Source organism: Geotrypetes seraphini, chromosome 2 (genome assembly GCF_902459505.1).
Source record: "Geotrypetes seraphini chromosome 2, aGeoSer1.1, whole genome shotgun sequence".
Taxonomy (NCBI): domain Eukaryota; kingdom Metazoa; phylum Chordata; class Amphibia; order Gymnophiona; family Dermophiidae; genus Geotrypetes; species Geotrypetes seraphini.
In genome coordinates, this window is record NC_047085.1 from 383,717,286 (window position 1) to 383,745,203 (window position 27,918).

Below are 27,918 nucleotides of genomic sequence, written 5' to 3' on the forward strand. Positions count from 1 at the left end.
TAGATCAAATTTTCAGAAGTATTGGATATTGACACAAGATGTCTGTGTCTCAAAAGTTGTTAGTCCAGAACATGGTAATCTGAAAAGGGAAATTTTCTCCTAGGAACTGATTGAGTATTTCAGCATTCCGACAAGGTCTTTAAGGTCTACATTGCACCAAAAGGCTGCTTTAAGGAGGCTTCTCAAAAAATGATTGTCTTGAATTTAAAAATCTATTAATTCTTTTGTAAAAGATTTAAGGCTAGATTTACTAAAGTGTCCTACCACATTAGCACTTAATATGCATCCTATGTAAGGACTGAATCTGTTTGTCTTGTTTTAACCTGGTTTTGAATTGTATAATATTTTATGTATGTTACCATTTATAAACCGTTTTTGGAATAATACGGTATATAAATTTTTAAAATAAAATAAATGCCCTTTTTTATATATATCTTTATTAAATTTTCTAACTACAATTGTGCATACAAATAATTCATGTACATATAATTTACAAGAAAAGCACAAGAAACTTATATATAGTAATAAGCAATTATTTTCCCCACTCTTCTACCTATTAATCAAGAAAGTAAATACCCACAAGAAACTATTTAAAAATTTCCCAAAACAGGAGTTATTTTATACAGTGAGACCTGATTACTAGTAACACATGCAAGTGTTAGCACTTGTTAATGTGGTAGCATACTTTAAATCAAGCCCTAAGTGACATGTCTCAAACCAACAGAATAGAGCAAAAAGAAGAAAAAAAGAATCCTACATTTAAAAGTTCTTGTACAATTCCACTTTATTAAAGGACTAGTGGGTTATTTCCATCCACCTGCCAGGACTTTGTAGGAAGCTTGAATCTTGAGACTTAAACTCCTCCACCTCTTACCTCATCACTGTCCCTCTAAGCATCAGTTCTTTCCTATAAGCCAGGCTGTACGTGCTTGTCTTTTCTGCTTGTGTGTTATTTTGTGCAATTTCAGCCATTGCGTTCGCGGTTTTCGCCCTTGTACTGCGGAGGTTCCCTTCAGAGACAGCTCTGACCATGGGAAATAACAGACCTTTGGAAAAGTCTGCTTCTGGGGGGTTTCCTGCTTGTCAGAAAACCCTCTGGACAGCCTGAACATCAGATCAGGGCTCAGGGACCATTCCCATGGGAGCTTGCTCATCCCAGGTTCGTCCACTAGTGGATTGAGCACAGGTTGCATGGTTACGTGGAGTCGCGCCCAGGTTCGGGGCCGAATTGCATTCCTCCGTCAGGCATCTGTGTGACATGTTCGAGGGTGGCGGAGGTACCCAGCCGTGAAGGTCTGGCCAGTTGGGCAGTGAGAAGACTCAAAGTCCAGCTTTCCAGCTATTTGAGGCAGAGGATTTCCCTGTGAGCTGTTTCAGCTCTCTTCTGCATTGGTTCTGTGCGTACAGGTTGACAGCCTGAATCAAGACCAAAATAAAAAAAAACCTAAAACAACTGAAACATATTGAAACCCCTACTCCCAAACAATATAGGAACTTCAAGGGATACTATCTGAAGGCACACATCAAATATGATTGGATTGAACATAAGAACCCGGATATCATATTCCTAACTGAAACATGGATGATCTCAGACACAGACGTCATAATGAAGGAAATGCTATCGCAGGGCTACAAAATCGTCCCAACAACTAGAAGCTGGAAAAGAGGAGGGGGACTAGCGATAATACTTAAATGCTACTTTGACTTCACCAGAATGGACTCAAAAATCACAGAAGAAATGGAAATCATCACCTGTAAGATCACCAACCCAGAACTGGAAGAATATCTAATAGCTACACTATTCTACATCCCCCCAAAAAAATGGTCAAGTGCAAAAGAAGAATTCTTTGAATTCCTTTCGTCCAATACCATAAAAGGCCCATATAACATACTTCTGGGAGACATAAATATTCACCTAGAGCAAAGGGAAAAACCGGAAGTGACAGAAATCGACTTGTTCCTAAATACCCTGGGCTTTGGAATTCCTGACAAAGAGGAAACACATGAAAAGGGACACCAACTGGACATCGTCACTTTTTCCCACAAAGACCCCGACGCACAAAATATACAATACCATATAGGAAACTGGGTTAAAAGCATATGGTCAGATCACTATACCTATAATTTTGAATTATGTTGGCAAAAGAAACACTCAACAGAAAAACATATAAACAAAACCAGTTTGAAAAAAACAGTCACCCGCAGAAGCATCATCAATCCAAAAGAATTCTGGACCCATTATGAACTACACCCCAAATTAGAGGAAGAGCAAGATTTCCCCACTAGATGGGATAAATTCACAAAAGACACACTCAATCAAATAGCTCCTCTTCAATCATACAAAAAGAACACAAGGGCATCAAAAGAATGGTATGACGCCGAATTATTAGCACTCAAACAAAATCTCAGAAAACTGGAAAGAATATGGCAAAAAACCGACAAATTGGAAGATAAAATTAAATGGAAACAAAAAATGAAAAATTACAAAAATCTGATCAAAGAAAAGCACTATAACTATTATGCACAGAAAATAGGAGCAGCCAACACAAACAGCAGAGAACTATTCAAACTAGTAAACAAAATAACAGACACCACACAGATACTACAGAACCATCATGATCAAATCCCAACGGTCACCACCCTAGCCAACCACTTTAGGAAAAAAATCACCGACTTAAGAGCCTCAATACGCCCTCCTCCACCCAATCTCGAACTCAATCTCAAATCGCAGAATAGTGAGTCCAGTGGCGACATGAACTGGAATCACTTCGAGCCCCCAGATTGGAACAACTTCCTTGCACTCTTCAACAAATACTCCAAATCAAATTGTCTACTAGATGAATGTCCGTCTCAGATCATGCAAGATGCAATACCAGAATTTAAAAGGGATCTATTTAACTGGGCAACATACTCTCTCAATAACGGAACTTATCTGGAAAATATGGGACACATCCTAATCACACCCATACCCAAAGACCAGAAGATCTCACTCACAATGGCATCCAACTACAGACCCATAGCGAGCACCCCCTTCTTCATCAAAATGCTGGAAGGGCTGGTCAACTTGGAATTAGTAAATCACTTAGATAAGTTCTCTCTCCTAAACGACCACCAATCAGGTTTCAGAAAAGGATTCAGTACTGAGACAGTCCTAGGCTCTCTCCTTAACCACCTATACGACCTTTTCAATCAAGGTTCCAGCGCCTTGATCCTACAGTTAGACTTCAGCAGCGCCTTCGATCTCGTGGACCACGAAACAATGCTTAGGTGCCTAGACGAAATGGGACTATCAGGAAGAGTATGGACCTGGTTCCAAGGATTCCTAACCAAACGGTCTTATCAAGTGGTCCATGAAGGAACTTACTCTAAACCCTGGAAAAGCCCTTCGGGAGTCCCACAAGGTTCCCCCTTATCTCCCACCCTGTTCAATATATACATCTCCTCCCTAGGTCACCTATTACAAAGACTTAACCTAACTTATTACATATACGCAGATGACATCTCCATATTAATACCAATAACAAATGTGACCTCAGCCAACTCAAAACAAATCTCATCCATCATGACCGAAATAGAAAAATGGACTTTAAACTTCAAACTGAAACTAAACGCAGAAAAGACAAAGATTTTCCTAGCTAGCCCAAACGAAAAAATCTCTGCAACTACAATACATGTAAATGGCCATGATCACCCAATACTAAAAACCATAAAAATACTGGGAGTCACCCTGGACACCCACTTGTCTATGACCGATCATATAAACTCAGTGACCAAAAAATGCTTCTTCATCCTTTGGAAACTGAAAACCATAAAAAAATACTTCGACCCGCTATCCTTCAGAATATTGGTTCAGTCACTGATTTTATCCACCCTGGATTACTGCAACATTGTCTACTTGGGCATACCTAAAAAAAATGTGAGAAAACTGAGAATAGTTCAAAATACGGCCATCTGCTTAATATTCGGACTAAAGAAAAGCGATCATGTTAGTCCATTCTACAAACTCCTTCATTGGTTACCAATTGAAGCAAGAATTCTGTTCAAATTCTCCTGCCTCTGCTACAAACTAATCTGGGGATTGGCCCCCAGCTACCTACTACCACACTTTGAATTCCACTCCTCTACCAGACCTACCAGAAACTGTAACCTCTTTACCTACCCAAACATCACAGGCTGTAGATATCGTACCTTCTTAGACAGAACATTCAAATTCCAAGCAGGTAGACTGCACACTTGGCTAGGCTACTTCACCGATGCCGCCAGAGAATCCTATAGTGTCTTTAGGAAAGAATTAAAAACCACCCTGTTTAAGAAATTCATAACATAACCAGACCTCCCCCCCCCCATAAAAAAAAAAAAAAAGAGCCTCCTCCCATCCTAAGAAGCCCGTTCAACCTCATCGGCCAAATTTCCACCTTTAATTGTTACCAGTTCGTTCACTGGTGCCCGTCCTCTGTTAATGTACCATCATAACAAATTAGTTCCTCATCAACATTCTTAAGTTATCTTTATCATCTTTTCAGTCTTGCACCTTGTAACACATGGACCGTGCAATCTCCTTTCTCCTATCCTACTTATGCTCTCAATTTCCGCCGATTGTATAAAGTTACTCACTGTGAAACCGTGTAATTCACTGACCCTGTAATTTTCCTTGTACTATCACAAGATGTTCAATGCTATACTCTGTAATTCGCTGTCTGTACAGTTCTTCTTCATTGTGAACCGCCTAGAAGTCGCAAGATTGTGGCAGTATATAAGAATAAAGTTATTATTATTATTATTAAAAAGGGATTTTTGGGGTTTCTCTGCATACCCTATGGCCCTCCCACCCCTAGAATTCTAAAATCACCGTTTTTTTAGGGTTCTCTGTGGTTTTCCCAGGCTATTTTTAGTCAAACTTATTAGAAATTCATCACTTAGAATCAATAAATCAAGTCTTTTTTTACAAAACTTATACTTGAATTTATATCTATATAACAGAAAACATTTTTTGGTGAATATGAAAAGCTCAGACCCACAACCACACTCTAGTGTATAGACATGGAGCTAGTTGTTAAAGAGGTCTGTATCTCAAAAGTTGTTATTCCAGAACATGTTTTGTGTTTTAAACATGTTTTGTGTTTTATATATATATATATATATATATATATAAATTCAAGTACAGTATAAGTTTTGTAAAAAGACTTGATTTATTGATTCTAAGTGATGAATTTCTAATAAGTTATTTATTGAATCACTTAATGACTACAGAGTTTCTCATTAACTGATATTTTTAGTCAAAATCAACTCCTTCGATGGATTTTTCCTGATTTGATTTTAAAGTTATTTTTATACATGCCAGCTTCGTTTTGTGTGGTAAGTGCAAATCTAATGTGGCAACTATTGAGGGGCATGCCAGTATGCCCTTTGCAGTACCCATTTGAAAATGCTCATTAGTGCATAATGCTCTGATCACAATTAGTGTAGAATAGTGCTGCCCAATTTCCAATTCAAATCTATTCGCCAATTCACTTTCGATTCGAATCGATGTGTATTTTAAAAAAATCGGCCTCCTCCCCGTGCCCGGCTGTCATCGCGATCATGAATCCTGCTATCGCCGCCACCGCCACTCAAAACATTTTTTTAAAAAAACTCTCACCGGCTTGTAGATTCCCCGGCCTGATTCGGCACAGCCTGACGTTCTGTGTTTGTAAAAAAACTCCGAAAAACCAGGCGATTTGTCAAACCCTCCCGGTAACACTAACCTGGATTAGCAGCTGCACTGCTCTCTCCTTCCGTAGCTTTAGTGAGTCAATTCCCTTCTGCAGTCTCAGGGCCTCTGCTAGTCCATCCCGCCTCTGATGATGCAACTTCCTTCTTCCTCGGAGGAGGGACGGCCTAGCAGAGGCCCTGAGGCTGCAGAAGGGAATTGACTCGCTAAAGCTACGGCTAGTGTTACTGGGAAGGTTTGAAAAATCGCCTGGTTTTTCGGAGGTTTTTTTCTTTTTTTAGCCGGAATCAAACACAGAACTTCAGACTGTGCCGAGTCAGACCGGGGAATCCACAAGCCGGTGAGAGCCGATGAGAGCCTGTTAATCGGGAGGGAAGCGTGGTGTCGATGGACCTAGGAGACAAGAGGGAAGGGTGCTGATAGGAGGCGAGGAGAGGAGGGAGTGGTGCTGCTAGACCTGGGAGGTAAGTGGGTAAGGTACTGCTTCTAGTCAGAAGGGAGGAAAAGGGAAGGGAGAGGAGCCCTGCTAATCGGAGAGGAGAGTTGTTGCTTGCCCTGGGGTTCCGGGTCCTGAAAATCCTCAGGCCAGTGTAGGACTAGGGGTTCTGGTTCACCCTCCTGCTTGGCTGGCCCCTGTAGGATATCATTCTCTAAAGCCCCTACTCTGGCCTTAAGACCTGACATCATATTGCACATTTCTTTTAATTCCTTCTTTCCCATTTGCTGCACTTACTTTTGTACTTTTTTTAACTACCTCCTAGACTTGCCCAACAGCACAAGTGATATCTTTCACACCTACTGTGGGGTCCTGCTTTTCCCCTGCATGCTAGACCTGGGAGGTGAGTGGGTAAGGTACTGCTTCTAGTCAGAAGGGAGGGAAAGGGAAGGGAGAGGAGCCCTGCTAATCGGAGAGGAGAGTTGCTGCTTGCCCTGGGGGGTGGAAAGGAGAGGTGCTGCAGCTAGTTGGTGGGGAAACAGAAGTAGAGAGGAGGGGAGGGAGAGGTACTGTTGGAGCTGAGGGGTGGAGGGAGGTGGGGGAGAGAGGTGCTGCTGGATTGGGAACAGAGGAGAGTGCTGCTGTACTTAAAATGGGTACTGCTGTACCTGGTCCCTCAAACCTTGGGTACTATCTTTAAGGGACTGTAACTTTTCCTGATATTGTTGTAGATTTTCTTCTCACGATCGCCGCCTTCGTCGGAATCCTTCTCCGACACAGGTGCGTCTCATGAGAGGACCCACTGCAGCGGTGCGAAGTGGAGAGCAGGGATGCTTGTCTGGCGCGCATGCGCACTCCTACTGGCTACAGCCCGACAGATCAGATGTCATAGAACACGTGGTAAGAGTGCGTATGCGCGCTTAGCATTTTATTATTATAGATAAAATAATGGTTTCATCAAGACCTGACATGGTTCGTGTTTTGGCTCCAAAGAGGAAGCCTGTCTCGGGGGTATGGATGGTCATCTAGTAGATGGCGCAAAATCACTTAAACATCTAAATCTCATGTTGTGAGAAACTCCCAGGAAAGTTCTGAATAAAAACTGTATCTGTAAAAAGAGTATCGCTTTAGTGCTGCATGGTTTCAACAACAGAAACTGCGCAGTTCTTTTAGATACTACTAATACTACTACTATTAATTATTTCTACAGCGCTACCAGATGCACGCAGCACTGCACAGAGTCACAAAGAATAAGAAAACAGTCCCTGCTCGAAAGAGCTTACAATCTAAACAGGCAAGACAAATAAACAGGATGTCATGGATATAGTCAAGGGGAATGGTCAATTAACGGGCTGGGTTGGAGGGCAGAGGATTAGGGTTAAGGATTAAAAGCTTTATCAAAAAGGTGGGTTTTCAGTCTGCTTTTAAACAAGGGAAGGGAAGGGGCTTGACAGACAAACTCGGGTAATTTATTCCAGGCATAGGGGGCAGCTAGATGAAAGGAACGACATCTGAAATTAGCAGTGAAGGAGAAAGGTAACGTTAAGAGTAACTTATCTGAGGAATGAAGTTCTCTGGGAGGTGTTTAAGGAAAGAGAAGCGAAGAGAGATAGTGAGGAGCAGCAGAATGAACACACTTGTAGGTCAGCAATAAGATCTTGAACTGTTTGCGATGACAGATAGGGAGCCAGTGAAGTGACTTAAGGAGAAGGGTAACATGAGCATAGCGAGGTTGGTAGAACATGAGTCGTGCAGCAGAGTTTTGCACAGATTGTAAGGAGGACATTTAAAAAGATTGTGGTCATCTGAGTCCCTGAAGCAGTTGCTGAGATGAAATCCATGATGTTGAGCACTAAGGGGAGCTACTTCTTTTGTTTATGATAGAGTTGCTAATGCAAAGAGCCTATAGCAGATAAATATACTACTCTCAATAATCCTGACACTTAAGATTTCTTTTTCTAACAAAAAGTTTTTTTTATATATTAGCTACTGTCATTTTGATCACTTTATATGGTGCACATAGCATTTAATTCAATTTAATTTGATGAGGTGTGCACAGGAGTACCCCTTTGAATGAGAGCAGAGATACTTGCCAGATTAATAGCTATCAACATGTTGTCAGGCCCTTGCCGTTATTTAAAAATATATTTTGTTATTCAGTTGAATTGAAAGTTTATAGTGGCACACTCATATTCATTGGTTTGGTAATATTAACAACAGCTTATGGCCATTAATGCAACCCCACCCCCCTCCCAGAAAACAGCTGTTTTTGTGTCTGTGGTAAAAATAGTCTTAGCATGCAAGAAAGAGCCACAGAAGGGCGTTTTAAGGCCTATTTTTACTGCAGCTTATTAAAAGGACTTCTTAATTTTATATCCCTATTAACCCCCTGTAGTTTACTTTTTTAAAGAGCCTCCTCTGGTCAAAAAACATTATGTTTAAAAGTGCCTGATTCCGATTTGAATTGATTCACTGATTCACTTCGGCTGAATCAAATCAATTCAATTTTGGAAAAAAGCAGACTAACCAATTCAGTGCAGGCTCATAAGGGAGTACCCCAAGGGCTAGTGTCATAGTCTGGGAACTTCTCTGCAGCAGCAGCCTTCACAACACGCTGCTCTTTCCAGCGTCATGCTTTCCTCTGCTGGGTCCTGCCTTTGCGGAAACAAGAAGTAGGTGGGACCCGGCAGAGAGGAAGGCTCGAAGACGGCAAGATCAGCGAGTTGTGAAGGCTGCTCTGCCGACGACGTGTGTGTTGGGAAGGGGTGACAAAGAAAGAGAGCAAGTAAGTAAGGGAGGGAGGAGAGGGGGAAGGCAATAAGAGGGCGTTATCAAACCTTTGGAGGGGCATGGATGGAGGGCAGGCAGGGAAGGAGATGGCCTGGAGACAAGAGAAAGATTAGATAAGGGAGTGGGAGAGGCTGAAGTCATGGAGGGAAGAAAAGAGAGAGAGTTGCTGGGACAGGGGAGCTGGAAGAGTAGAGGGAAGAGAGAAATGATTAGAGAAGAGTGGAAACGATGCTAAATCTATAAATGGAGAGGAAAAAAAAGAGATGCTTGACCTGGGATGAGGGGTGTAGGAGGAGAAAGGATCAGAGGGAGAAAAGCTGGACAGAATGAGAGGCCAGGGCCACAGGGGGAGGTATGGGAACACAGTGGATCGAAGGGGCATAGAGAGAGGCAGATGCATAGAAGAGAGAGATGACAGACACTGGATGGAAAGTCAAAGAAGATGCTTAAAGCAGAAACGACAAAAGGTAGAAAAATATTTTTGTTGTTGTTGCTGTATTGTAGCTGTATTGATAAATGTTTATAAATGGAAATAAAGTAATCTTTTTATTATGCTAAATTTTAATACATTTTTAACTAACCAGGTCAGGACAAGATACCATAACAGCAGTATACCGTACTAACCTGAAGAATGAGATTTTGACCTCTGAAAGCTAATTAAAAAATGGATTAGTCAAGTAAAATGCTATTTTCTTATTTTCCTTTTTTTGTTTTTATTTCTGATTTTTAATTTATAAAGTAGTGATTGTTGTTTGTCAGGGTTTTTTTTTTTCAAATTATGTTGCCTACTTTGTTAACTGTATAACAATAAAATGTCCATTTCAAAATCTCTGCTGCTCGGTGTGGGGGGGTACTTAAAATCTGTTCGACTTAGGTGGTACTTGGCTTAAAGAAGGTGGGTAACACTGTGGTAGGCAACGATTTTCAAAGGACTGTGTTTGTGAAAACTAACTAAACTAAAGGTGGACAAAGTCATGGGGCCGGAAGCGTACATCTGAGGGTAATGAAAAGATCTTAGGAAAGTTCTGGCGGCTCCACTGGCTAACCTATTTAATGCTTCTCTGGAGTCGGGAGTTTACTGGAGGACTGGAGAAGGGTGGATGTGATCCCTCTCTATAAAAGTGGAAGTATGGAAGAGATTTGGAACTACAGGCCCATAAGTCTGACTTCTGCGGTAAATAAATGGAAACACTTTTTTTAAAAAAAGAAAATCTTGAAGTTTCTGGAATCCAATAATTTACCTGCCCCGAGGTAACATGGATTCACAAGAGGCAGGTCTTGTCAGGAAAATCTGATCAATTCTTTTGACTGGGTGACCAGAGAATAGGATAGATGGAGAGCACTAGATGAGTGGTATTTAGATTTTAGCAAAGCACACAGGTGTCCAACAAACAAACTGAGTGCCCTTGGTATGGGCCCCAAAATGACTCAGGGTGAGGAACCAGTTGAGTGGAAGACAACAGAGGGTAGTGGTCAATGGAAATCACTCTGAGGAAAGGGTGAAGTGCCACAAGGTGCACAATTCTGGAGAATGCACCTTCTAAAAGATATGAACAGGCTGGAGTTGGTCCAGAGGAAGGTTACTAAAATGATTGGTGGTATCTGTAATAAGGCATATGAGGAAAGACTTAAAGATCTCAATATGTATACTTTGGGGGGAAAAAAGCAGGGGAGGAGAAATATGATAGAGATATTTAAATCCCAAAATTTAACTACAAAATATTACTCACCAGAGATGGGTTACACTCCCCCGATAACCATTTCACAAACCAGTGGAGAAAAAACCTCAAAAATTTCAATGCAGCAGTAAACAACTTCAGTACTGTTTAAAGTCCAAGCTGCTTATGTACTATCACTGGCAAAAAAACTCCACCACCATTGAAATGCACAGGAAAAGCAAAAAAAGTTTTACTTAGCTTGGGAACATGGTCTGAAACGCCGTGCTGTACTGGTAGAAAATATCTGGCCAGACTGTAGATGAAAACACCACGGCACCATTCAGATGTACAATCCAGAATCCATGCCAATTCCTCTAACAAGTGCCTTGTTTCGCCTCTCAAAGGGTTCCTCAGGGAATGTATCAGCTGGAAAACTCCACTCCTCTTCCTTGCACACCGGCACAAGAAACGCCCCTTGCTAAAAAGGAACTGCAGGATCCAACTTCCAATAGCACTTCTGGGTTACAGTGTTGTAGCAACAGCCAAAAAACGGCTGCCATTCGTCCATACAACTAATTTGCTAATTTGTTCATGGCTGTTTTTGAACAACGCTTGATTTATTCAAGTTTTTTTGTCCATGTTCGAATGTGGAAGCGGTTTATTGGTGATATCTTCTTTTTATGGGACTCTACCAAGGCGAAATTAGATGCATTTTGGAAGGGTTTGAACAGCTGTCATCCTTCCATCCAGTTTGACATTAAAATTAACAGCTTGGAGTTGTCATTTTTGGATGTAAAGATTCATTTGGAGGGAGATAGGTTTTCCACATCAGTATTTTTGAAACCTGACCGGAATACATTTTTGGAATATACCAGCATGCACCCGGCTGGGTTAAAAACCAATTTGCCTGTATCTCAGTTTTTTCGCTACAGACAGATCTGTAGTTCGACGGAACAATTTTTGAGGCAAGCGGAACCTCTTAAACAGCATTATAGAGACAGGGGTTATCCGCATAGAGTAATACAGAAATCCTGGCATAGGGCCAGGTTCAGTCCAAGGGAACAACTGTTGCAATATCACACACGAGCTTCAGATGACAAAGTTATTCTGTGTATTATGAAGTTTTCTTCAGTGGCACAAAGCTTAGGCAGAAAGATCAGGAACATCTGGCCTATGATGCAAACAGTCGCATGTTTTCAGGATCAAAAGTGTAAGATTGCGTATACACGTAATAGGAATTTAAATGATATCTTGTTCAAGGCTGACGTTTGGACTGTCCAGGAGGAGGGAGAGGTGGGTCATTTTCGTTGTGGAAAGTGTGCAGCTTGTGGTGTTATGCAAGAGGGCACGGCTGCACAAGTTCCTGGCAGAAGAGTGGTGAAATTGCGCTCTTTTACAACATGTGAAACAAGAGGAGTGGTGTATGGGATGACGTGCCCTTGCGTGTTAACCTATATTGGTCACACTGCCAGATGTTTCAAGACTCGGTTATTTGAACACCGGTCCAATATCGGTCACAAAAAAGAAGTTGACATCCTGACCCGCCATTGTGCCAAAGAACGGCATAATTTTGATGATTTTGTTTGTTTTGTGCTAGAACACATTCCTGTTACCCCCATGGAGGGGCAATGTGAAGAGGCTTTTGTACCAGCATGAACAGCGCTGGATTTTCTTTTTGGATACTATTTGGCCTAATGGCCTTAATCAGCGGGTGGAGTGGGTAGCATTCTTTGGATGAGTGACTGTTTGAAGAATGAATGGCAGTTGTATGGACTAATGGCAGCCGTTTTTTGGCTGTTGCTATGACACTGTAACCCAGAAGTGCTACTGGAAGTTGGATCTTGCAGTTCCTTTTTAGCAAGGGGCGTTTCTTGTGCCGATGTGCACAGAAGAGGAGTGGAGTTTTCCAGCTGATACATTCCCTGAGGAACCCTTTGAGAGGCGAAATAAGGCACTTGTTGGAGGATTGGGCATGGATTCTGGATTGTACATCTGAATGGTGCCGTGGTGTTTTCATCTACAGTCTGGCTAGACATTTTCTACCAGTACAGCACAGTGTTTCAGACCATGGTCCCAAGCTAAGTAAAACTTTTTTTGCTTTTCCTGTGCACAGTGATAGGTATATTACCCTTTTGATAATTACATTTCAGTGGTGGTGGAGTTTTTTGCCAGTGATAGTACATAAGCAGCTTGGACTTTAAACAGTACTGAAGTTGTTTACTGCTGCATTGAAATTTTTGAGGCTTTTTCTCCACTGGTTTGTGAAATGGTTATCGGGGGAGTGTAACCCATCTCTGGTGAGTAATATTTTGTAGTTAAATTTTGGGATTTTTTCGATTACTCTTTGTTTTTTTCTTGAGAGATATATAAATACCTAGATGGCATAAATACACATGAAGCAAGTCTCTTTCAATTGAAAGGAGATTCTGGAATGAGGGGGCATAAGATGAAGGTGAAGTATCCACAGAAAATATTTTCAACATATAACATTAGATTTATTTTTTTCAGAGCAAGCATCAGCTCAATATATTTTATTGTATTTTGATTAACTAACAACATTGAACATTACAAGGATCCAGGAATACAGCGGGAGATTTTGTGGACAGTTCTAAGTAGGTTTGTAATTTTTTTAATTTTATAGCAGTAGTAGTTTTTTCAATCCATAGGAGGAAAAATATGTTTTGCCAGTCATATAATTAAAGTATTTAACAGTATTCATCCACACTATCTTTGCCTTTTAACAGTTCAAATCAGTTGCAGTCTAGGTGTAATCAAACAGCAGCAGGGGGCTTCAGAAAGCAAAACAAAACAAAAACAGTAGGAATCTTGCTAATATACATTAATTGACACAAGCCAGCTATACTCCAAGTTACTTGAACATATGAGGAAGCTGACTAAGCAAATATATACTTTGTTTTTCACAAATAGAGCAACTAAAATTGTCCACTGGCAACAGAAAAGCATAGCTTTTCAACGTATCTGCAAAGTCAATCAGTGTATTTTCTCTTCTACATGGTTTCAAACTAAAAAACTCAAAAATCCAATTCCAAAATCTTTCTGACAGAAAACTTGAAACTCTGTAAGGTTGTTTTTTTAATAGTTGAAATTAGCAGCTAGTAGAACTATCCGATTCAGGGGAAAATTTTTTAATTCGATTTAACCTATTGAATCGATTTTTCAATTCAGTTCGATTCACCTTTAATAACACAGTTTTTTAAGTTTAAAGTTAAATCGATTTTTATTGTAAAACAAAGCAAGCCAGATTAATACAAATCAATCCTTCACAGTCAATGCTAACAAAAAAAACATGTCCTTTTCATACACACAGAACATAGATAAACCCTTACCCAGTGTTGAATAAGAAAGGGTTCCAGGGGAGATCTGGGAAATTACAGATCGGTAAGCTGGACTTCAGTACCGTGCAAAATGGTGGAAACAATTATAAAAAATAAAATTGTGGAACACGTAGACAAACATGATTTAATGAGAGAGTGTGCATGGGTTCAGCTGAGGGAGATCTTGCATCACCAATTTGCTTGACTTCTTTGAAGATGTGAATAAACATGTGGATAAAGGTGAGCCGGTTGATATAGTTTATCTAGATTTTTAGAAAGCTTTTGACAAAGTTCCTCATGAGAGGCTCCTGAGAAAATTAGAGTCATGGGATAGGAGGCAAAGTTCAGTTGTAGATTAGGAATTGGTTATTGGATAGAGGGTAGGGTTAAATGGTCATTTTTCTCAATGGAGGAGAGTAAACAGTGGAGTGCCGCATGGATCTGTACTGAGACTGGTGTTATTTACTGTATTTTTTGCTCCATAAGACGTACTTTTTTCCACCCAAAAGTGTGTGGGAATCTCGGTGCGTCTTATGAAGTGAAGGTACAAATTTTGTTACCCCGCCTCACCACCTTTATTTTAACCCCCCCCCACATACTTGCTGTCGCCATTGCACCACCTTTGTTTTTTTTTAAACACCCTGCCCGCCCGCTACCGCCACAGCTGCACCAATTTTTTAAGAACACTGCCCTGCCCGCTGCTGTCACCACCATACCAATTTTTTTTTTTTAAACCCATCCGTCGTCGTTGTCCCACTTTTTTAACCTGGTGGTCCAGTGTGTATCCTTCGCTTTTTTTTCCGGACTGCGGTGCAGAGATCAGCAGCACGGACGACAGGAGCAAGCTTTACACTCTCCTGTCGGGCCCCGTGCTGCTTTCCAAATGGCTGCCATAGGTTCTTGAGGGACTCGCGAGAACTTATGGCAGCCATTCGGAAAGCAGCGCGGGACCAAGCAGGAGAGTGTAAAGCTTGCTCCTGACCTCTGTACTGCTGATCTCTGCGTCACAGGCCAGGAAATAAGGAGGAGTCCCCGAGCACCGTCTGCAAGGTACCGATAGATGCCACGGCAAGGAGGGAGGGAAGCAGGCTGGAGCTGCTGGACCCACGAGCAGGGTGCAGGATTAAAAAAGGTACAGGGGGGCTGGCTGAGTGGCCTGGGGCTGGCTGGCTGGTTTGGCCTGGCTGGCTGGGTGGCCTGGGACTGGCTGGCTGGTTTGGCCTGGCTGGCTGGCCTGGGGATGGCTGACTGGCCTGGGGATGGCTGGCTGGCTAGCCTGGGGCTGGCTGGCTAGCTGGTTTAGGGCTGGCTGGCTGGCTGGCCTGGGGCTGGTGGGCAGGCAGGCTGGCTTGGGGCAGGCTGGCTTGGGGGCGGACTGGCTTGGGGATGCCTACCATTAGATGGGCTCACCACTAGATGCCCTGTACCCTATCCCGGCCTACCACCAGAGAGAGGACAGGGTATAGGGCACACCATTTGGTTCATAAATTTTTTTCTCGTTTTTTCCTTCTCTAGAGGTGGGTGCGTCTTATGATCAGGTGCGTCGTATGGAGCGTCTTATGATCGGGTGCGTCTTATGGAGCTAAAAATACGGTAACTTATTTATAAACGATATGGAAATTGGTACGACAAGTGAGGTGATTAAATTTGCAGATGACACTAAACTGTTCAAAGTTGTTAAAATGCATGCGGATTGTGAAACAATGAAGGTAGGAAATTGGAAGACTGGGTGTCCAAATGGCAAATTAAATTTAATGTGGACAAATGCAAAGTGATGCATATTGGGAAAAATAACCCAAATCACAGTTACCAGATGCTAGGATCCATCTTGGGGGTTAGCACCCAAGAAAGGGATCTGGGTGTCACTGTAGACCAGGGGTGCTCAATAGGTCGATCGCGATCGACCGGTAGATCGCCAAGGCAAAGTGAGTCTATCGCGGAGCTCATCCCAGGCTCTGGGATAGACTCACTTTGTCTTGGCGATCTACCGGACCGATCAGCCTTCCTCTCCCCAAAGTCAATTCTGCCGTCGAAGAGGAAATTCTGGCCAGCCAATCACTGCCTGGCTGGGCCGGAACTTCCTCTGCGACGGCAGAATTGATGTCTGGGAGAGGAATGCTGGTTGGCCCGATGCAGGGAAGCAGGGAGAGCTTGAGGCGGCGGTGGCGGCTTTGGGGCCTGTTATTGGATGGCGGCGGCGGCATGGGGGCCTGTTCCCCAATGGCAGTGGCAATAGCTTGGGGGAGGACGGGGAGAAAGAAAGAGGGCAGGCAGGGAGACAGAAGGAAAGAAGAAACAGAAAAAAAGAAAGGGGGCATGAAGAGAGAAAAAAAGAAAGGGAGGCAGGGAGAGAGGAAGAAAAAGTTGGGGGAGGGAATGAGGTCTGGAGGAGAGGAAGCATATAGGCTGAAAGAAGGGAAGAAAGATTGGATGCACAGTCAGAAGAAGAAAGTGCAACCAGAAACTCATGAAATCACCAGACAACAAAGGTAGGAAAAATGATTTTATTTTAAATTTAGTGATCAAAATGTGTCTGAATTTATATCTGCTGTCTATATTTTGCACTATGGCCCCCTTTTACTAAACCGCAATAGCGGTTTTTAGCACAGGGAGCCTATGAGCGCGGCTCCCTGCGCTAAAAACTGCTATCGTGGTTTAGTAAAAAGGGAGGGGTGTATTTGTCTATTTTTGTATGGTTGTTACTGAGGTGACAGTGCATAGAGTCATCTGCTTTGACCTCTTTGAAAAAATCCCGGAATAGGAATGATAATTAACATTTTCTATGCGTACAGTGTGCTTTGTGCAGTGCAGTGTGCTTTGTGCAGTGCAATGGGCTTTGTGCAGTGTGCTTTGTACAGTGTGCACGGACAGGGAGAGGGACCTTGGGGTGATAGTGCCTGAAGATCTAAAGGCGAAAAAACAGTGTGACAAGGCAGTGGCTGCTGCCAGAAGGATGCTGGGCTGTATAAAGAGAGGCGTAGTCAGTAGAAGGAAGAAGGTGTTGATGCCCCTGTACAGGTCATTGGTAAGGCCCCACTTGGAGTATTGTGTTCAGTTTTGGAGACTGTATCTGGCGAAGGACGTAAGAAGACTTGAGGCGGTCCAGAGGAGGGCGACGAAAATGATAGGAGGATTGCGCCAGAAGACGTATGAGGAGAGACTGGAAGCCCTGAAAAATGTATACCCTAGAGCGGGGGTCGGCAACCTGCGGCTCCAGAGCCGCATGCGGCTCTTTTCCACCTTTGCTGCGGCTCCGGTAGTGTGTCACGCAGGCATGCAGTTACAAGTCCGGCGTCGCGGCGGGAAATAGCCATGCTGAACAGTGAGCTCAGCAGTCAGCACATACACAGATGAAAGCCTTGCTTGCTGATTGGTCCGGCGGCCCCGCCCCGCCATGCCGCCGGACCAATCAGCAAGCAAGGCTTTCATCTGTGTAGTGCTGAGCTCACTGCTCAGCATGGCTATTTCCCGCCGCGACGCTGGACTTGTAAGGTGCCTGAAAAAGAAATCCTGGCCGGGGTCGGTGTCATGCTCCGGAGATCTACAGCCTTCCTATCTCCCTCTCCCTTCTACCTGCTTCCGGCCACATCCCCTGCTCCGCGGCTCTCTTCGGCAACTCAGCAGCAGCTTCTGACGTCGGGGCCTACCCTCTACGAGTCCCGCTTGTTTCAACTTCCTTTTTGCACAAAGGCGGGACTCGTAGAGGAAAGGCCTTGATGTCGGCAGCTTGTCTTGATCACTGCTGCTGACAAGTTGCTGAAGAGAGCCGCGGAGCAGGGGGGTGTTGCCAGGTGCAGGTAGAAGGGAGAGGGCCAGATGCAGGACTCGTGGGTGAGGGAGGGGAAGAGAGAGAGAAATAGAGAGGGGAGGGAAACAAAAGGAAATATTTCATACTGGGCTGGGCCGGAGTGGAGGGAGGGTGGAAAGATTCTAGCTACAGGGTGCATTAACAAAGGAAAAGGGGGGAAAGCTGAAAATAGAGATAGTGACACAAAGAAGAGAAAGAGTAAGCAGGACCTACTGAATAAGGATAGAGATACAGAGGGGACATGAAGAGGAGGTGAAATAGAGACATAGAAGTAATGCTGAAAAAGTGGGGGGGGGAGATAAAGACATTGAAAGGGCAAATGGTGAACATGGGGTAAAGACAAGGACAGAGACAAATGAAGATTCTGAAAAAGTGGTGAGATAGGGATATAGGTGAGATGGACACAAAGAAGGGTGATGCTGGAAAATAGGTGGAATGGTAATTCTGACAGACACAGAAGGGAAATGCTGGATCAAGGAGAGATGGGGCTCAGGCTGGATGGAATGAGGAGAAATGCCTTGTTGGCCCAGAACTTCCTCTCCTACGTCAGAATTGACGTCAGGGAGCGGAATGCTGGTCAGCGCAACACTTCTGCAGGGAAAGCTTGGGACGGTGGTGGCTTGGGGGCTGTTCCCCGATTGCGGTGGCAGCAAACCGAGTGGCTTGGGGGACGGCACGGAGACAGAAAGAAGGGGGAACAGGGAGACAGAAAGAAAAAGTTGGGGGAGAGAATGAGGTCTGGAGGAGAGGAAACATACAGGAGGCTGAAAGAAAGGAAGAAAGATTGGATGCACAGTCAGAAGAAGAAAGTGCAACCAGAGACTCATGAAATCACCAAATAGCAAAGGTAGGAAAAATGATTTTATTTTCAATTTAGTGATCATGTATATAGCATTAAGATAAGAAACAATATATGCAGTGTTAGATTTGTTTTGCGGCTCCAAGTTTTTTTTTTCTTTTCGAAAACGGGTCCAAGTGGCTCTTTATGTCTTAAAGGTTGCAGACCCCTGCCCTAGAGGAAAGGAGAGACAGGGGAGATATGATTCAGACGTTCAAATACTTGAAGAGTATTAACGTAGAACAAAATCTTTTCCAGAGAAAGGAAAATGGTAAAACCAGAGGACATAATTTGAGGTTGAGGGGTGGTAGATTCAAGGGCAATGTTAGGAAATTCTACTTTACGGAGAGGGTAGTGGATGCCTGGAATGCGCTTCCGAGAGAGGTGGTGGAGAGTAAAACTGTGACTGAGTTCAAAGAAGCGTGGGATGAACATAGAGGATTTAGAATCAGAAAATAATATTAAATATTGAACTAAGGCCAGTACTGGGATTTTGACTTTAGTTTGTCAAGTTGATTCAAGTGTCATCTTCACATTTCATTGGTGACATGCTGAAGCCAGACTCATGTTTTATATCCAAATGTGTGGAAATTGTCAAGAGCTGTGAATAAGGAACATTCTATTATGTGAACTAGAGGGTGTAGATTAGTGCTGCCCAATTCAGGGAAAAAAATTTTCGATTCGATTTGGCCTACTGAATCGATTTTTTGATTCGATTCCTTATTCGATTTGTTTTTCCTGCCTAATCAGGCTTTTTTGTTTTTCTCAAACGTCCTGATGGGTTTATTTTGTAGCCTTTCCACTCTCCCCTCCCCCCTTTTCCCTCTCCAACCCCACATTGACGCTATGGTGTAAACAAAATAAACTCTTTTCCTCTTTCTGTTAGGTCCTAGCTCACGCTTGCTTACACCAGCTCTGGCAGGATACACATTTCAAACCTGACATTGTAATCACAAAATAGAAAATAAAATTTTTTTTTCTACCTTCCACTGCCATATCCAACATTTGTTTTTTCCTCACTGTGTACCATCTCTCTCTCCCTCCCTCCCTTCCTGCCTTGTGCCCTGGGTCAAACCTCTCTATTATCCCAGGACAAGCAGGCAGCCTATTCTCACATATGGGTGACGTCATCCACGGAGCCCAGATACGGACAGCCTCACAAGCAGACTTGCTTGTAGAAACTCAGAAGTTTCAAGTCTGCCACACATGCGCGAGTGCCTTCCCGCCCAGCACAGGGTGAGTCTCCTCAGTTCTCAGTTTTCCGCGGAGCCGAGAAGTCTGTCTTTGACGCTCTGCACTGAACTTCGTTCGCTTTGTGCCTTCTCTTCACCACAGTTTGTGTTCTTTTTGTCGCAAATCACTGTGTTATTTTCTGTTTTAAAAAAAAAAGTTTTATTTTTTCGGCAACTGACTGGCGGGGCAGGTCGCGCGCCCGCAGCCTGTGGGCTTCAACTTCGCAGCGGCTATCTTCCCTTCTATGTCCTGGCCAGTCACAGGCTTCAAGAAGTGTAGCCAGTGCCAGCGTGTGATTCCCCTCACGGACCCACACCGCTGGTGTCTTCATTGTCTTGGGCCTGACCGTAGTCCGAAGTTGTGCGAGTGCTGTGCTACTCTTCAACCTCAAGCCGTTAAACGTCGTCGGGTTCAAGTGGAAAAGCTGTTCAGGATGGACTCTTCAGCTACACCTTCAACCTCGATTTCTGTCTCGGTCAAGACTTACCGGAGGTCCTCCTGTTTCCACAACCCCGACCTTGAGTCTCATCAGACCTTCCTCGTTCGGATCATCTTTGGCCTCGAGTGCATCTGCTTTATCTTCCCCTGAGCTTCCCTCAGGTCATTTACCTAAGCAGAAGGTTCCTGCGGTGGTCCTCAAGTTATCCAAGCATCAATCCAAGTCGAAGCATGTTTCTTCTTCCACCTCAGAACCTGTAGCCTCAGCAAGTGGTCCAGTTTCAGACTCGGATCCACAATTGCAGGCTTTTCTCCAGACCATGTTAGAGCGACAATTTGTTCAGTTACTGAGCAAATACGGTCCTGCCCCGACTCTGCCTCCTGCAGTCCAGCCTGGGCAATCGGCAGTTTCTCACGAGGTCGAGTCCCTGCCTGTGCCTGGAGTTGAGTCTACATACGCTATGCAAGGAGTTGAGTCTTTGCGAGTGTCTCGATTGGAATCTTCACACTCTGTGCAAGGAGCCGAGTCTTTGCGAGTGTCTCGACAGGAATCCTCACACTTCATACAAGGAGCCGAGTCTTTGTGAGTGCTTCGAGATTCCTCGATCCAAACCATTGATTCTATGGGGTTTCGATCTATAGCTTCTAGCCCTATTAATTCACCAACGGCATTGCCCATTTCCAGGCATAGGGCGAAGTCTCCTCGATCTCACCCGAGACCTACTTCCAGGCAGCACTCTCATCATAGATCGAGGCCATCATCGAGGCATCCATCGAGATGCAGGTATTCTTTCACAGAAAAGCCTTCCTCGTTCAGGCCTCAATCCATACCTTCCAGTCCTTCGAGGCTTCCAACTCCTCGATCGAGGTCTCCAATTCCAGACCCTGAGGATTCAGCTGATTCCAATGCCTCCTCCAAATCTGTTTATTCCTTGGGTTATCAATACTCCAAGAAGGCTTCGCCTTCGTTCTCCACTTGAGGCACCTCAAGGTCATCTAGTCATTCTCGAGGCCTAGCTCTGGCGGATCAATTGTCCTTTTCCTCCTTTCTTCGTCAAATGGCTGACGACCTGGATATTAAGTTGAACGCTGGTTCTAAATATTCTAAGGAGTATTTAGAAGAAATGCATCTGCCTCAACCTCCTGCAGACTCACTGAAGCTTCCTCTTAACAGGCTTTTGTCTCAAACTTTCAAACGAAATCTAGAGACTCCTTATGCTATACCTGCTGCTCCAGGCAAATTGGAATCGAAGTATAGAACTCTACATTGCAAAGGGTTTGAGAATTCACAACTATCTCACCAATCCCTCCATGTGGAATCCTCATTGAAGAAAGCCCATCCTTCCAGAGTCTATGCCAGAAACCTCAGCCTTCTGCTGCACCAAAGGCTGTTCAGCCTTTTTGACTGTCTCAAACAGAGCATAACCTCCATCGTTCTGTCTCTGTCCTCCCTTCCCCCCGACGGGAGGTTGTGTCTATCATTTTTATCATCGATGGGAGACCATTACATCCGACCTCTGGGTGTTGTCAATAATCAAGGAAGGATACTCTCTTCATTTCATTCAGGTTTCAAGAGAGTATCCTTCTAATCCATCCCAGACCGCCCTTCTTTTTCAGGAAGCTCAAGCTCTGCTTCATCTCTGTGCCATTGAGGTTTTACTCCCGTTACTTCCTAGTTCCAAAGAAGATGGGCGATCTGCAGCCTATACTGGATCTCAGGACTTTCAACAAATTTTTGGTCAAAGAAAAATTTTGCATATTGTCCCTAGCATCCCTTTATGCCCTTCTAGATCAGAATGATTGGTTATTTCTCTAGATCTCAAGGAGACTTACACTCACATTCCCATTCATCCGGCCTCTCGTCAGTACCTCAGATTTAGGGTGGGGAATCTGCATTATCAATACAGAGTGCTACCCTTTGGCCTGGCATCATCTCCCAGAGTGTTCACCGAGTGCCTAGTGGTGGTAGCAGCAGCTCTAAGGAACCATGGTCTTCAGGTGTTTCCTTACCTGGATGACTGGCTCATCAAAGATTCAACATCTCAGAGGGTTATTGTAGCGACCCAACGGACTATGTAGTTCCTACAAAGCTTAGGATTTAAAATCAACTTTCCCAAATCCCATCTTCAGCCCTCTCAGAATCTACAGTTCATCGGAGCTGTTCTGGACACTATCCAACTCAGAATATTCCTTCTTCAACAATGTCTGGATGCTCTTCAGCTCTGCCATGAAGTGTCTTCCCGCTCTTCAATCTCAGCGAGACACATAATGGTACTACTAGGTCACATGGACTCCACAGTTCAGGTGACTCCTTTTGCCAGACTTCACCTCAGAATTCCTCAGTGGACCCTGGCATCTCAGTGGATGCAGGCTTGCAAGCCACTCTCGACACATTACAGTCACTCCTTCCTTGAGGCAGTCTCTCTGCTGGTGGATGCTCTCTTCCAATCTCTCCAGAGGTTTACTGTTTCAGATGCTGCCTCATCAGAAGTTCCTCATGACAGATTCTTCGACCTATGCTTGGGGGGCTCACCTCAATGGTCTCCTTACTCAAGGCCATTGGTCCAGCACGGATCATCAGTGTCATATCAGTCCGTTGGAACTCAAAGCGATCTTCAGTGCTCTCAAAGCTTTTCAACATCTTCTTCACGACCAGGTAGTCCTCATTCGGACGGCAACCAAGTGGCCATGTATTATGTCAACAAGCAGGGAGGAACATGATCTCTCCCTCTTTGCTAAGAAGCTCTAAAGGTTTGGGATTGGGCAATCCTTCACAACACCTTCCTGAAAGCTGTCTACATTCAAGGGGAGAAAAACTGTCTGGCGGATAAATGGACACTCAATTCCTCGCCTCTTCATCACATTTTTTCTCAGTGGGGAACTCCTCAGATAGATCTCTTTGCATCTCCCCACAACCACAAACTGCCTCAGTTCTGCTCCAGAATATACTCTCCTCATCGCCTCGAGGCAGATGCTTTTCTATCGGAATGGATGAATCTCTTCCTGTATGCATTCCCTCCATTCCCAAGACTCTGGTCAAGTTGAAGAACGATCATGCCACCATGATTCTGATAGCTCCTTAGTGGCTGAGACAACCTTGGTACTCCCTTCTACTTCAACTCAGCAGCAGTTAGCCATACCTTCTACCAGTTTTTCCATCTCTGCTTACACCGAGTCAAAGACCTCTACTTCATCTCAGCCTGCAGTCTCTACACCTGACAGCTTGATATCTCTCAACCTAACTGCTCTTCAGTTTTCTCAACCTGTAAGAGACATTTTAGAGGCTTCTAGAAAGCCTGCCACTAGACAATGCTATCACCAAAAATGGACTAGATTTTCTACGTGGTGCATCTCTCATGACATGGAGCCTTGAGATACCTCCTTGGCTTCTATCTTGGATTATCTTTTGCACTTGTCTACCTCTGGCCTCAAGTCTACATCTATCCAAGTCCATCTTAGTACAATTGCTGCTTTCCATCAGCCTATTGAAGGGAAACCCCTCTCTGCTCATCCGGTGGTTTCCAAATATATGAAAGGACTTTTCAATGTCAACCTCTCAAACCGCCTTCAGTGGTTTGGAATCTCAATGTTGTTTTTGCTCAATTGATAAAGCCTCCATTTGAACCAATGTCTACGGCTCATCTGAAATATCTCACTTGGAAAGTGGTCTTTCTCATTGCCGTCACATCTGCTCGAAGAATCAGTGAGCTGCAAGCTTTAGTTGCTGATCTACCTTTCACAGTTTTCCATCATGACAAGGTGGTCCTCCATACTCATCCTAAATTATTTCCTAAAGTGGTTTCAGAATTTCATCTCAACCAATCTATTGTACTTCCAGTGTTTTTCCAAGGCCTCATTCTCACCCTGGAGAATCAGCTCTTCATACTCTGGATTGTAAATGTGCTTTGGCCTTCTACCTGGAACTCACTAAACCACATAGATCTGCTCCTCAACTTTTTGTCTCCTTCGATCCAAACAAGTTGGGACATCCAGTTTCTAAGCGTACCATCTCCAACTGGATGACTGCTTGTATCTCTTTCTGCTATTCCCAGGCTGGACTGCATCTACAGAGTCGAGTCTCAGTCCACAAAGTCAGAGCAATGGCGGCTTCAGTAGCTTTCCTCAGATCTACTCCTATTGAGGAAATTTGCAAAACTGCCACCTGGTCCTCGGTTCATACTTTCACCTCTCTTTATTGTCTGGATGTTTCCTCCAGACGGGATGGCCATTTTGGCCAGAGAGTATTACAAAATTTATTCTCCTAAGTTGCCAACACTCCCACCATCCCATTCTGGTTACCTTGGAGGTCACCCATATGTTAGAATAGGCTGCCTGCTTGTCCTGGGATAAAGCACAGTTACTTACCATAACAGTTGTTATCCAGGGACAGCAGGCAGCTATTGTCACAACCCACCCACCTCCCCTGGGTGGCTTCTCTGCTAGCTATCTGAACTGACTAGACTCGCCCTGTGTTGGGCAGGAAAGCACTCGCGCATTTGCGGTGCGGCAAACTCAAAACTTCTGAGTTTCTACTAGCAAGTCTGCTTGCGAGGCAGTCCGCATTGGGGCAGCTGCCTGCTGTCCCTGGATAACAACTGTTACGGTAAGTAACTTTGCTTTCCCCTCATTGCAGCATCTTTCCCTTCCTCCCCTCTATTATGATGTACAACATTTCTTTCTCTCTCCCCATGTACATCTCTCCTTGCCCTCCACCCTATGTCTAACATTTGTCCCTCTCTCTTTTCCATGAAAGTCTCCCTTCCTAAAACCATATGCAGGATTTCTACCTCTTACCCGTTTCTACCTCCTCTCTCCCTTCCTTTCCTCCACCCCAACCATTCTCCCTCTCTCCTCTCCCTCCCTCCGTGTGCAGCATCTTTCCTCCCCTCCCATCCCCTCTGAATAGAGCTTTCCTTCCCTTCCCCTGTATAGCAGCTTTCCATCCCTCTCACCCTCCTATACCCTGTGCAGTAGTTTTCCATCCCTCTCTCCAGTTTGCCTTTGCAGCAGTACCCCACCAACTCTCCCACCGTGAGACCTGACATACCTTTGAGACCTCCTAAAGCAGTAGTGGCATCGCTTTGAACAGGCTACTCGTGGCCTGCCTTGCCAGAGCTTCCCTCTGTTATGTCATTAGTGATGTGGCAGAAAGAAGGCCCCAGCATGTCAAGTCTCATGGGGGTGGGGGTCGCTGAATTGTTGAGTCTGATTTTCTCAGACAACAAATTGATTTGAATCAATTCACCGAAGTGAATCGATTTCAATTGCCGAATCAGGCAGCACTATTGTAGAGGTGTTCCATATACCCAACCTTGAGTTGTCAGACACTAGATCCTGGAGAGTGGTCTCTGTCTCAGGAGGCGTTCAACGGCACTGTACAGTGCAAGGGGCAACTGACATTTGATCTCGTAGCATCAGTCAACAACAAAAAGGCTGCTTGGTTCTTAAGTTGAAGATATGATCCAGGAAGCGCTAGCCTAGATGCTCTGGTCAAACCCTGACCTCCAATAGAGCTGCTATATGTGTTTCCTCTTTGGCTGATTATAGAAAAGTCCTCTGAAGGATAAGGACCTACAAGGGGCAAGTAATTCTGGTTGCCCATGGGAGTGGCCTTAGGGATCTGGCTAATTGGAGTTTTAGGGCACTCCTAGTGCATCCCAGAATTCAATGGGAAGGAGGCCTATGACCTTGACTATCCCATGTGCCTAAAGCCTCTCCTGTGGGAGGGGCCTTAGGTGCCTGGGCCAGTCAAGGCCTTAGGCCCCTTCCCGGTGCATCCTAGGATGCACCAGGGAAGGGTAAGGCCTACCATTCAGAAGAGGCGGGCCTGTCAGCCAGAGGGACAGAGGAGATTGCGTGTGGGTTTAGGGAGGGTGCCAGCAGGAGGGATTGGGCATCCCTTCTGCTGGGGATGTTAGTGGGGAGGGGGAGTGCTAGCAAGAGGTAGTGGGCATCTCTCTTGCCAGCTGATTTGCAGTGGGGTTCGGGGGTTCCCTGCCGTTGGCTGCTCTCGGACGATCGCGGCAGGAGAATTCCCCCTCCCTATCAGCTGAGCAGCAGGGACTTCCCAAATCCGTGAATCTGTAACCGGCGTCCATAACTTTGTTGCCGGGTACAGAATCATGGCTTTGGGGAATCCCTGACGCTCAGCTGATGTGAGAGGGGGGAATTTCCTGCTGCGATCAGCTGCTGCGGTTTAGGCAAAGATAGGCAGCTGAAATGTAGGCCAGGGTTTTCCAGGCCTACATTTCAGCCGCCTATCTTGGGGTGATTCATAGCTGGGTAGCCTCTTTAGATTGCCTAACACCACTTTAGGGGTTGGCCATGCCTACTTTGGCATTCCACGGCCTAAAGCGGCTTCCTAGCTGTGATTCCAGCGGCCATTTCAACTGCCTTTTATTTAGGTATCGGTAGGCGCTTCAACTCTGCCTTTTCTGACCATTGTCAGGGCGCCTACCGACACCTAAAGTTAGGCACTAGTTATAGAATTTCCCCCTAAGTGTTTTTCCGCTAATCAGCACAATCTACATTACTGTGCCCTAACTGATTAGTGCAGGAGTAGCACGCTAAGGCATCTTTTAACTACAGCTTAATTAAAAGGGTCTCTTAGTATTTGTATCGCTTACATGCCTATTTGTCATGCAGATATTAGCGCCTTTATGGAATTACCCCTTAAGACTAATGAGTGAAAATTGACAGATCATGAAAGAGGAATGTTTCAAAATTTGTATTTATCTAAAGAGTACCTTGGAAGATGGTGAGAAACCCTGTGGAGCAAAATGCTTTGCAAGCTTTTTATTAATACAGAAACAACCTGAGAGAGGGAAAAATGATTGGTGTTTTTTGCCTGTGAATATCATCAAACAGCATTCTGACTCAAATTCTACCATTTGTAATGAGTTAAAAAGATAAAATGCAGCTTGACTGTCCATATCTTAATGTTTTGACCAATCATTGGATATTTGTTGGAATATACTAGTTGCTTTTGTTTCCTAACAAAGGGTACCCAGAGCTAAACAATGCAGAATAAAAAAATAGATCTGTCAGCATTAAGAAAACTGTAACTATGAGGACAGATGTGGAACACTATGCAATATTTTTATTTTCACCAAAGAAATGGCAGAATTACAGATATTCATTTTCTTTTCAGCTTCGCTGGTTTAACAATGTATATTCAAAGTCCTCAAAACAAAATAATTATTATAAATCTGGAACAATCTAACAAACAGCAAGATGCTTAACTCGCAGAATGTAGTTGTCGCAATGTAATGGATTTAGTTTGCTAAATATATAGCAAAAATTTAATTTGGTACTATTTCATTTTATTAAATACTGCAGTTAATGTAATTTATGTTACGGGAAACAAATGACCACACTGTATGTATCATAAAGTTTCGATATCAGCCAAAATTTCGGTCAATCATAATTTTGTTTATGGGATCAGGTGTCTGATGATTATGGTCTCATGACATACAGAACTGTTTAGCTTGGAATGTACTATTTTGTGGGCCCATTTACTAAAATGTAGAAAATATGTTCAGTAGTGTTGCTAAAGGTGTATTATCATAGTGTATTTATGGTAACTCATTCATTAATGGGCAAAATCTTTAAAGTCTGCCTAAAGTTAGGCACCTACATCAGCGCGCTTAGCTGATATAGGCACCTAACATAG

At 44.0% G+C, this 27,918-nt stretch overlaps 1 protein-coding gene across 20 annotated transcripts in view; it reads left to right on the top strand.

Annotated features, from left to right (window-relative positions):
- TBC1D5 (TBC1 domain family member 5) overlaps positions 1–27,918 on the top strand; it is a 759,729-nt gene that overhangs the window by 215,127 nt on the left and 516,684 nt on the right. For 2 of the 20 annotated variants that reach the window (XM_033930688.1, XM_033930691.1), the window contains one exon: positions 15,445–15,522. The exons of the other annotated variants lie outside the window; for them this stretch is intronic. The gene's annotated coding sequence lies outside the window, so the exon portion shown is untranslated. The remainder of the gene's footprint in view (positions 1–15,444; positions 15,523–27,918) is intronic. 20 annotated transcript variants of the gene reach the window in all.